Source organism: Chaetura pelagica, unplaced genomic scaffold (genome assembly GCF_000747805.2).
Source record: "Chaetura pelagica isolate M959 unplaced genomic scaffold, ChaPel_1.0 scaffold299, whole genome shotgun sequence".
NCBI classification, from domain to species: Eukaryota; Metazoa; Chordata; class Aves; order Apodiformes; family Apodidae; genus Chaetura; species Chaetura pelagica.
Window position 1 is genome coordinate 1,099,953 of NW_009954507.1, and position 11,681 is coordinate 1,111,633.

An 11,681-nucleotide genomic window follows, 5' to 3' on the forward strand; every position below is an offset into this window, starting at 1 on the left:
AGAGTGTAAAATTTTCCATTGCCCAGCAGTGGGTTTTTCAGCCTACAAAAGCTGCCAGGATCTGGACATTTTGTTTGCAAATGACAGGCGCACATATTGGTCTGGTGCAAAGTTTTCTGCTATTCTCCTGCACTTTTATCTACTCCTTTTCAGTTTTGAGTCATGTAATATTTTTTGCCTCTCACGAGTGTCTGAGTAAATGGGAAAAGAGCAAGTGAATGGCACTGGAAATTACTCAGCTAGTGAAAGGCTGCAGGCCCCACATGCTAAATGTTCTGTGGTGGACCTGGGAATTGGGCTTTAGAGATGTGGGCAGAGACTTTCTCTTTCTGCTGGTATCTTGTTCTTGATCACATAACTCCTGAGGTCTCAAACACTGAGCCGCACTGTTTTCATGTTTTTCCCTCCCCTGATGCTTTTGCTTTTGTAAGTAATCACTTAATGGCATGTCAGAGCCTAGGAAAATCATTGTTAATATTAAAATAATGTAATTTGCAGCTCAGCTGGCAGTAACCAACTGCAGACTATGTTTGTACATGGGATGGTAATTTTTCGCTTGCCACAAAGATGCATTTCTATTAGGTCTGTAACAGGAAGCCCAGAAAATAACAGAGTTAAAATAGGAGTTTTGGTAGAAGTGTAGAGGGAGGGTGGAAGGAGTGACTCTGGAGAGTCCCAGGGAAGAGAGGAGTGTAGTTCATGTGACAACCCAGTGTTTTCTCCCCCTTGCAAATCCAGCACAGCCTCAGTTTACTGAACACCAGTGAACCTAAAACCCTGAGAACTGAAATTTAAATTGTCTTCTGGAATGTGTCTGAATGTGTTGATGTGCTTGGAAAACTGCAGGGTTTCCTAAGTAGCAGGGCTGAAGGGGAGAGCTAGAGGGGGAGGTTTTTCCAGAGGCTTTTGCAGGAGGGCAGCAGACCTGGCAGTTATTTTTCTGCAGCTGTTTGTCCTTTATTTTACAAAACTTTGAGGTCTTTGCCAACATTTTAAAGACCTATAGCATCCCATGCTTGTGGAAGGCAGCAAAACTGCCACCTTAGCAAGACTCGGTGTGTTTCCCTTCCCTTATATGGTTTTTAATTTGCTTGTGTGAGCACTTCCTTGAGAACGGTAGGTAGTATTTTGCCCCAGCAAAAACACATACCTGTCAGGCTACTGGATACTCAGTGGCTAGAATAATGTGGAGGACTGCCTAGGAATTTGATTTTTCTTCCTTCCCTCTCCCTTCCCCCCACCCCAAATATTACAGGACAAACTGCTTACAGCCGTTGTGTGAAAAAATACACTGTTTAGTTTATTAGTATTCTTTATTTTGGGGAAAATAATGCGTAGATTTGCTAGAAGATTGCAAATGGAAACACTTATTGTAAAACTCCATTCACTGAATTTTACAGTTTGGAACACCTTATAATAAAGGGCCTGGGTTTGTAGTGGGGATGTGTTGTTAATTATCATTAGACCTCTGCTTTTGATTAATGCTGCTAATTAGTTTCTGTTCTTGACTTTTTCCAATTAAGGAGTAGATGCCTTGGTGCTAAACACCTGGGCATATTATCTAATTAGATCAAAGAAACGTGTACTCTCTTTGTAGGTAATTATTTTAACTTTTGGTGGTTGCTTTGTACTAAACAGACGTAGTTGTGTCTCTTTGGATGATGGCACGGGACACATACCAGTGAGCAGTGTGCTGGGTGTGGGCCATTTCCTGCTGGTAATTTTCTTCTTTGACACTCTTCTACTTCTGGCAGGCATCAGGCTCAGGAATGAGGAAACAAAACAAAATAAAACATGAGAGAAGGAAATGTAAGACTGCTCAGCTCCTTAAATCAGCTTAGGGACAAAAAACTTTCATTGCTTTCAGAAGTAGCACCTAAATACATTTATGGGCCTGGTGTATGTACTTTCTTCTCACTGAGGACTGGAAAAAGCAGCTCCTTATGCAGTGAGCTTCCAGGAAGGAAAGGGATGGAAGGAAAAGGATCAGCCTCAGGAAAACAGCCTGCTGTCCCTCAGCTGCCCATCTCCCTGGCATCCTTCCTGAAGGAGCTGCCCAAATCCACTGAAACATGACAGTAACATCTGCCTGGGAGACCAGACAAAAGTGAATGCTGTGTGGTGTGGATCTGGCTGTCACAAGCCCCTGTGTGGGCCTGTGCTCCCTCACTCTCCTGTGGGATGGGTTCCTGTCACTCTCTTACTTGCTGCCAGGATTTGAGGTAGTGTCCTTAATCTCCAAATTCTCCCCACAGATGGTTATAGTTCTGGCTGTCTGTGGCCTCTTTACTGAGGATTTACTGAGAATAGAAACCAGCAAGCAAGCTCCATCTATTGATCCCTAGTTTTGAATCCCAGAAGCTTTTCAGAACAGAAGACTTTGGAGGCAGAAGTTTGTCTCTCTTGTTAGTCTTGTAAGATGCGTTTTGAGGATCCTAGCTGAGACTGGACCTGTGCAAAGCAGGTAGTGTATGAAGCAGGTGCATCCCGCTGACTGCATCTCCAAGTTAGCATCCCACCCCACTTTGTATAAGCAAATAAGGCAAGGGTTCAGACTTGAGAAGAAGGAGGAAGGGGAAAGGAGGAAGGGGAAAGGAGAAGGCAAGGGGAAGGGAATGGGAAAGGGGGAATGTAACTGAGCTTTGTGTGTGTTGGTGAGGATGGGAAGGGGACTGAGATGTTAGCAGGGGACAGATGGGGAGAGGACTGTAGCACAAGGGCACAGGAAGAAATTGAGGGGACTCTGAACAGTATTAATGCTAGCATGTGACATTTCAAGTGACTGAAGGGCTGACTGGTGTGTAGGAGGAAGGCAAAGGTTTTTACTGTTATTATGGTGAGATTTTTTTGCTGTGTGTTTTCTAAAGCAGCAGAAACAGGGTAGGCAATGATGTTAAGAAAAGAGAAGCACCCAAAGCAGCATCTTGCCACTCAGATCCGTGATGACATTTTTCAAACCTTTGTCTCAACAGTAAGATGCTTCTTAAACTGTATCAGGCTTGAAGGGCTGAGGAATTCAATTGCATTTTTTTTTTAATTAGCCTAGATTAAAACCAAATAAAATTGTGTGTAATTACATTTACATATACATATACATACGCATATACATACACATATACATATCCTGTCTCTGTGGACACAGGAACTGAAATAATGCAGAGGAAACTTCTATCAGCTGCTCTTACAAATGTATTCCTGTGCTCAAACATTGCCTCCAGACCCGTGTCACAGGGATGACAGTTGGTCACTCTTTGTACTACCACTATTTTTGTGGTGGTGAGTTGTGGTCACCGCTATTCATTTGGGTTCTTGCAGTGTCAAAGTGATCACCTGGTGGGTTCAACATTACAATCCTTTCCAAACTAGCTCTCATATGTGTTTTGTATGGGGGAGATCTCAGAGGGCACTAAGGTCCTAGTGGAAGTCAGTGAGAGGTATGCAGCAGGGACCTGTAAATCTCAACCATATTTGAAAATCTCCCATTCTTTTCTTCCCTTCTCTTCTGAAATACAGGATGTATGACTACATGAGCATCACTGATGATGCATTTTTTTCCCCCCTTAAATACACAGCACATAGTACTTTACAAAGACAGTAACAGTAACTCTATGGCCAGCAACTTGCCAAGAAAATAGCATCCTACTACAGGGCATAGACACACGACAGCTATCTGGAGAGTAGCAGAATTGCTCCTGTGCAGCTTGCCACAGACACCTACTCAGAATATGTGTCTCCTGTGTGTAGACAGGCTGTGGAACTGGCAGTTCCCAAGTATAGGACAGTTGTCTAGGTAACAACCCCCCTTCTTAGTATTTCTTAATTCTAAAAAGAAAAACAATGAAGTAACTGTTGAGCTTTTTTTTTTTGTGATTGATGCCTTGGAAGAAGCAGAGGTGTATCAAATCTCTGCTTGACTGAAGGTACATAGGAAGGTAGCAGGACCTGCTGGTGTATGTAGATCTTTAGCAAGATAACCTTTAATTATGAACTTTCTTTATTTAGCTGTTGGGAACATCTGTAAGTTGCAACATTCAGGGAGCTGCAGCAGACTACTATGCAATTAAATCTTGATTTGCATATGGTATTTATTCAAAAGCAACAGTTTTTGAACCCGTTGGAATGATAAAGCATTCACTGTAAGTATAGTTTATTTAATTGAGAGTGGTTGAAAGACTGCAAAAACACATCTTCCTAGCCAATTTGGCAATATAAGTTTGAATGGCCAAAGTAGCAATTTCTTCATTACGCTTTGAATTTGTTGTATGGAAGCTACTATGATAGTGCAAGGTATTATCATGCTACTAATGCATTGTAGTGGAACATCAAGATTCTGCATATAAAATAAGAAAACTATCACTTACCTTGTTTGCATAAACAACTCACTTTGCACTTCTAAATAATAGATGGAAATCCAGAGAGGATTAAAATAAATGAACAGATCATTTTCAAAGGCTAAAGCTTTACAGTTTCTGAAGTTACAAAAGAATGAACTAACCACATTCTTAAACTTTATTTTAGAGAAACCTTAGCGTGTATTTGCTTTGAAAATAAATTTTGCCCTAATCTTTATTCATATTTGCAAATACGGTGCTGGATACCACAAAGCAGTCAGTGCTGATAATCCCTTTGTAAAGTTGTCCAAATTATCCTTGTGTTACAACTGGTAGAAACCTCAATTTGTAAAAGGGTTCCTAGAAGTTTCAGAGACAGCTAAGGTGGTTATTTGGTATTTGTTGAATTTTGTGTAGTAATGACAGGCCCAGTGTTATCTTGTCCTTGGACTTGGGAGACCTTGGGTCTGTTTCTTTCTCCTAATTTGCTTGCTGATCTGTACTTACATGTGCCTCCGTTTCTTCTCTATGACACTAAAATTATGATACTGGCTCTAAAAAGACTTTTTTTTATCTTTCACTCTGTTTGATCCCAGTTAAATATGTTTTACAGCTATCATATCAGCTGAGGCCTGCCATAAAATGTAAAATTTGGTGGAAATAAATCAACACCACTAGAACTTTTTAGTGATAAAAGTGATGTGTGAGAGTTACCTGGTCTCATAAATATGTATTTGTAATTGAGGCATTATTTTTACTGTCTATTTATTTTTAATCCTCTCTATATCCATAGCATAAGTGGTTCACATAAATGTGGTTTCTTGTACTGCTCAACATGAAGAAACTTCACCTCATATTATTTAGTAGGTTTTTTGATCATTGAAAATGTTAGTACATATTTTGAAAGAGCAGTTTCAAAACAATGTACAACATGTGGGGGTTTTTTTGAGATAATGGATGTGATATAGTCTTTTTACTTGTAATACTTCATAGGATTCAAGAGAAAAAGATCTTTTTCAGGGAGAAAATATTAGTTTCACTAGGTGCATTTTGCTTTCATGGCTCTTCCTGTTATGAGATTATGTTTCTTCCTTGGAGGAAAATATACTTTAATACAGAAGATAAGGGAACTAATAATTTTCATTGTATTATTTTTAGTTGTGCTGTCACTAACTGAACAAATAATTCCCAGAGTCTGTGTTTTCTTCAAAAAGATAATTTGCTTTAGCTTGGAAGTATGTTAAAATGTGGTTACTTTTTAGAAATAACCCTTTTGAGTTCCTTTATGATGTTTTCCGGTGGTAAATCTAATAGCTCTCTGTTAGCTGTGTAGATACATAGATATATCCAGTGGGATATATCTAAATTGCGGGTGCAAACCATGGCTAAAAGTACTCTTACAGTAATTGCTATATAGCATTTGCTAAATTCTGCCTCCAGTTTAGCTGTGGTGAAGTTATCCTTCCTTGGATCAAGGTAGAAGATGGGAAATAGACATACTCATGCAGATTTTTCAAGTGAAATGACAGCTTATGAATGCACTTACTAGACATTTAGATTTATGCTGTCAGGTGGAAATGAAATATTATTATTCTTCTCTGTGCTACAAATAATTTCATTGAAACTATTTTTTTATTCATCAAGGATCACCATATTTTTACGTTCATTACATACGTTTCTCTATTGCACTGAAAATAGACAGGTGATGTTGAATTTTGTTCTTAGCCAGTTCTGAGGTGGAATAAAAGCCTTTCATGTATGAGTATGACAAAGGTCTTTCATGAAAAAATTACAAGATCTTTAATACAAAACAGATTTTCAGGGAGTCATCTCTAGGAGCATAGCAGAACTTCGCAATCATTAAATGAAATGGCAGCTGCTTCTTTCTCAAACAGGAGGGAACACAGAGCAACACCCAGGAAATGAGGCACTAAGAGTAGTTTCCAAAGAGGCACCTGTCCTGGCTGTTCCTGGAGGGAAAGGAATCTGTAGACTTGTGGAAAGAAGGGGAATATTTGTGCTCTCCAAATCATACTATATAAATTGAACATACCTGTTTGCCTGTTTTCTCAGTTGGGTTACTGCAAATGCCACTGCTATGATGTATATGGGCTGGTTTGTATGGGATCATAAAATATGTGCCTTGAGCCCCTCAGCCTGTCTCCATGTCCACACGTGAATGCTTCTACAAGCTTTTACAAGCACCTGCAATGCAGAGAACCAGGAAAAACCTAAAGTGTTGTTGGCTATGCTCACAGTCCTTGTATGTGATGATGAAACAAGGCAATGCTGGTGAATTAGAGAGAAGTGATTATCACATAGGTGGGAAAATCGTTGTTGATCTCCCATGTTGACTCAACATGAGTAATGTGAGCTACCTCAGGCTTGGTGTTCAGCCTAGGGGTTTGGGAAAGCAGCAGAACAACTTGCTTTCCTCCTGTCCGTTTGGTTAGTTAGTGCTGAAGGCCTCAGCTGCCATTAGGGACACTGAGGAAGTCCATGAATAGACACAAGAGACAAGATCTTTGGGTTCTTTTGCTAGGCTGTCTAAAATGTGAACCCTGGTAATTCATTCAAACCCAGAGGCCACTGGCTATTGGCAAGGACTTAGGGAAAAAAAATTGCAAACAGGTAAGGACCTACAGAGCCGGAGAGAGTCGTACTGAGTCATTCTATTTTAAACTTGCTGTCTGACAAAAGGAGGAGCTGAATGAAAGTACTGGTCACTAGCTCAATAATTTGGCATTCAGATAAATTATGACTGAGCTTTATTTGCCCTCTTACCCTGTGAAGCACTTTGTGGGCTGATACATTTTGTGGTAAAGATTCTGAAGGGAGAAGGTAACATCAGTTAGCCCAGCTCTTCCTGAAGTGTGGAGTGAGTCGACAAAACACTGCAGCTCCATTACTGACCAGGGGCAATAATGAAGTACTGGGCTTTGCAGTGGGTATAAAGTTTGCATAGTGCTTTGAAGATGTCTTCTATACATACTTAGGATATACAGGTCTCTAGTGTGCTGTTTCCCATGGTTCTGAAAAGTCCTTCAAAATTTTGCAGGTTTGCTGTCATGCAATGTGTCTTTAGATGGAGATTCCCAGTGATTAGGTTTCATGTCCTGACTCCATTGCACAAGCAGTGTACAAGTGGTCCTGGAGGCTTCTCTCTGCTACTGGGCACGGGACTGCTGCTGTTGCTGCACACGTTATCTGGTTGTTTGCAGTTCATTGTTCTAGTTGGATTATATCTCCCCCAGTACTTCTCCTGATCAGGAATTCTCCAGCTGCAGATGGACTTTCACCTTTGTCCTATCAACTAAATCCAACCAACTACTTGATCAATGACTGACAATGACATAAAAAGTATATTCTGTTAAGTTGTTTGGGTTGCAAACCATGGAAATGTTAGCAGACTGCACTCTCATTAGCATACACAACGGAATTAAATGTAGATTTCCAAGGAGGGGTAAGCAGGAGTTTGTGCACAAATCCCCATGAACAATGCTGTGGGATTTGAGCAGCCCTCTGAAACTGTCCCCCTTAGCGTATGTGAGAGTATTAACTCCTTGTGGATGAATGTGTTATTGACTCTGAGTAAACAGCTCTTTTTAAAGACTCTACAAAGTGTTATTGGCCAATAATGCACAGTAAATAGACAAAGAATTACACTGTGACAGTTAGAACAAAACAGAGAAAGAGAGGGGTACAGATAATGAATCATTAATGATCAGGAGTTGTGTGTTGCTTTCTAAGAGTTGCCTGAGGGAGGCAAGTGGGAGGGCTAAAACTCCTCCATGTGGTACGGACATAGGCTGCCTGTGGGGAATGCTAAAAGATGGTTTCTTTTTCATACAAATGTGGCTCCCTCCTAATATTGCCAAACCTGAAGCATCTGTCCAAAGACTTTAATGATAATCTTGAGTTTATTTGAAATGCAAACCAAATAATAGAGACCCAAGGAAAATAAAGGGTCTCAGAAATAATACGTTCTCTTTGCATGATGCATCATATTTTTAGCTGACTGCAACCTACCAGAATGTGTTTGGCCTACAAGTACTGGCCTTGACTTGCTTGGACTGGGAGGAAGACTGTCTTCACATTGCCCTGCTGTCTGCTCGTAATATATGCTGGGAACAATGGTTTCCTGCAGCTTTTAAAGGTTCCATGTCAAAGATGATGTGACCCCTTCAATGTAATGGTGCAGAGAAATAGCCTCCACTGAGACAAACATAAGGCACTGGCAGGACAGCAGTGCATGGTAGGGTAGAGATGGAGAATTGTGCTGCACAGTGAGTGATTCACTGGCAGAATATGCAGAATAATCCAAATCTATTCCACAGCATTTTTATGAAACTTAAAAAAATCTTCTTAAAAAGTTCAGGGGAACCCTCACCCTAACCCTAAGCCAAATTTTTTGAATGCAAATGGTAGGATAGAATAATGGGAAAAGTAGAATCCTCAGTCCTCTCCTCAGTTGGATTATACAGACCTAGATAGATGTGAGTATATACAGAAATATATCTAAAAAATCAAATTGTCTTATTTATGAGCTAGTGGTAGTTTCTCATCTTTAAATTACAGTATTTGAGCTGTATTGTCCAATAGCAGATTCAACAAATCCTGTCTAACTCCCAACAGGTCCAATACATAGATTTAAATATTTACAGTTTCACTCTGTGCATAGCTTTAACATTTTAAATCTAGCCAGTTTAAGTTGTGTGCAGGGAGAAAAAAAAAATAAAATTGAAGAAGAAAAAGAAAAAGTGCCATCATTTTAAAGGCAAAAATACACCAGTTTCCTTGTCTAGGAATTCAAGTGTGTTAGAGATGTTTTTGATACTCTCCTCAACAATAAGTCAACATGACTTACTGTTTTTTTTAAGCTGGGAAAAATGTTAAGGACAAGAGTAGGAAAGTGGAAGAGTGAGTTTGAAAGCCAGCAGATGCACAGTCTGAAACGGAGGCATTGTCTGAGCCGTGTCTGATAACCAGCAACATTCACTGTTACAAAAGGGGCACATGGGGATTTGCTAACGGTTCTTGAGCCTGGTGGGAAGGACTACTGAAGAAGAATCGTGTATGGGCTGGAAAATTGAGAGAAAATTGTTAATTGGTCAAGTGAGAAGGTTTCCTCCAGCATTGCAGACGCATTCCCTTGTGCTCCTTCCCTCTACCCCTCCCCATCTGCCTTTGAGCGCTCCCGAATTAACTTTGCAGCTCTTAACTTCTGATAAGACTGGGAAAAAAGAGATGGCACGAGGCACTGCAGGTGACCTCTTCCGAGCAGCCGGAGAGGGGGCATTTTCCTGGCAGGCTTTCAGGTTCAGCTCTGCAGCCTGCTGCTTCCCTTCCCTCCCTGAAAGGGATATGTCCTTGGCCTTCTGGGCTGCCGCCTCTCCTCCCGAGCGCTGGCCCCGGGCTGCGGTGTCAGCAGCATGACCCGGAGGAGCAGCAGGGAGAGCGGGGAACAAGTGACATCTCTGACTCGCCGGCTGCCCCCAAGCTGCTGTGTTGAGTCCAGGGCTTTTCCTGGCGCTGCGCTTCCCGGCCGGCTGGGCTGCTGCCCCGCGCCGCTCCGGCCAGGCCTGGGCGATGCGCCGTGGCCAGAGGCTGTTAAGTTGTCGTGTTGGTTAATTAAGGCTGGCTGCCTAGGAAGGTCCATCTGTTCCCAGGTAAATTGTGTTGCTGGGTTGTTTTTTTTTCCCTTTGGCAGGCGTACAAAAATCTCCCATCGGTTCTTTCAGAGGATGGACGGGTAGTCTGGTGTGGCAGAGTTTGCATTCCTTCTCTGCTCTCCTGGAGGCACAACGGCCAACATGGAGTCACACTGAGGCTGCCATGTGTTGGCACGAAAGGCAGGGTAACACCCTCCCCCATGGCTGCAGCCGAACGCTTGCAAAACACCCGCTCCTCTTGCTCCGCTCCTGGCAGCTCCCATGTCCTTTGCTTTCTCTGATCTCTCCTCTGGCTGCAGCTATACGGGCACCTTCTTATTACAACCCTGGTTTCTCATCTGCTGTAGGTCTTCTTTAGTGCTCCAGAGAGGGATATGGGAAGGGAAACGTTTACCTGGTGTGACAGCGAGTTTGATGTGTCACACACATTCACCCACAGTCACTGTTGCCACAAAAAGACAGGTTTATCTTCGCAGCATCTGCCCCGGCATGCAAAGGACCACTGTCTCCTCCATTTCTGGAGCCAGGAGCTGAGGCAGATAAAGGCAGATAAACAACTTCCCCCCGAATCCATGGTGTGTGATCCCAGCCTTCCCAAATCCTAGAAAATGCCTGGGTTCCCAGGCTGTTGCTCTGCTTACATGATGGAGATGTTGGAGGAGATCATAACCATCACTGGACAACTGAGCACGTGTCAGCTGCACTTTAAGAGAGCCTTAGTAAGGTCACAGTGTGTCCATGTTTCCCTTCTAAGACCCTTTCTCCTCTCTCAGCTGCAGCTGCTGTTAGCAGTGCTTACCAAGGAAGAGGAGGGGCTTTATGGAGGAACAGCTTGGGGATTTGCTGATACCAAATAATGACTTCAGTGCGACAGGTCTATGTTTAAAAACTGACTTGATGATATGTACCCAGATATCAGGGCTTTTTCCGGCAGCAGTTAAACCAAAATAATAAGGAGTGAAGAAGAGGAATTAAGTCATACAGAAAACAGAAATTGGATAGGAGCGTAGGGAATGACTACTCTTCTCTCCTCCCGTGCAAAGTGGGAGTACTGGGATCAGGATGGTTGCATCATAGTTAACCTATGCTAGGGAAACATGGCCATGCCAGGAGATGAGGAGGTAAAATAAAAAACTTTAACATTTTGAAAGCAATGTGCTTTATTTCATTCCCTATTTGAAAGGCTTGCCTGGAACTCGCCAATCTACCTCTGGCAACACAACTCTTGGCCAGAATGCTTAAGAATATGCTGGAATATGAGAGATTATAATTGGTTTTAATTTTTTAAAATTTATTTTCACTCTGAGTAAAAGGTAAGATGATATGTGAGGGCACTACTCTTGGTCCCCAGATTGAGCTGGAGATTAGAAGTTCCCCACAGAAACTAAGTACATCAAAAGAGCAAATTTGGAAGAACTTTACTAACACTCCTAAGTAGGAAGTACTACAAACAGAGGAAAATGCAACACAAATATGGCATGGAAGGACGTGTTGAACTTATACAGCTAAAATACCAGAAAACATCTCAGTCTTGAAATTTTAGGTTTTAGCATTGAGAAGGGACCAGCCCTGTATGGGCAAAGCTCCAAAACCTCTGGGACTGTGCTCTAAACAGGGCAGGTCTTGTATTTGCCCTTGGAAACATCAGCACAAGTTGTGCGTCAGAATAACCTGTTTC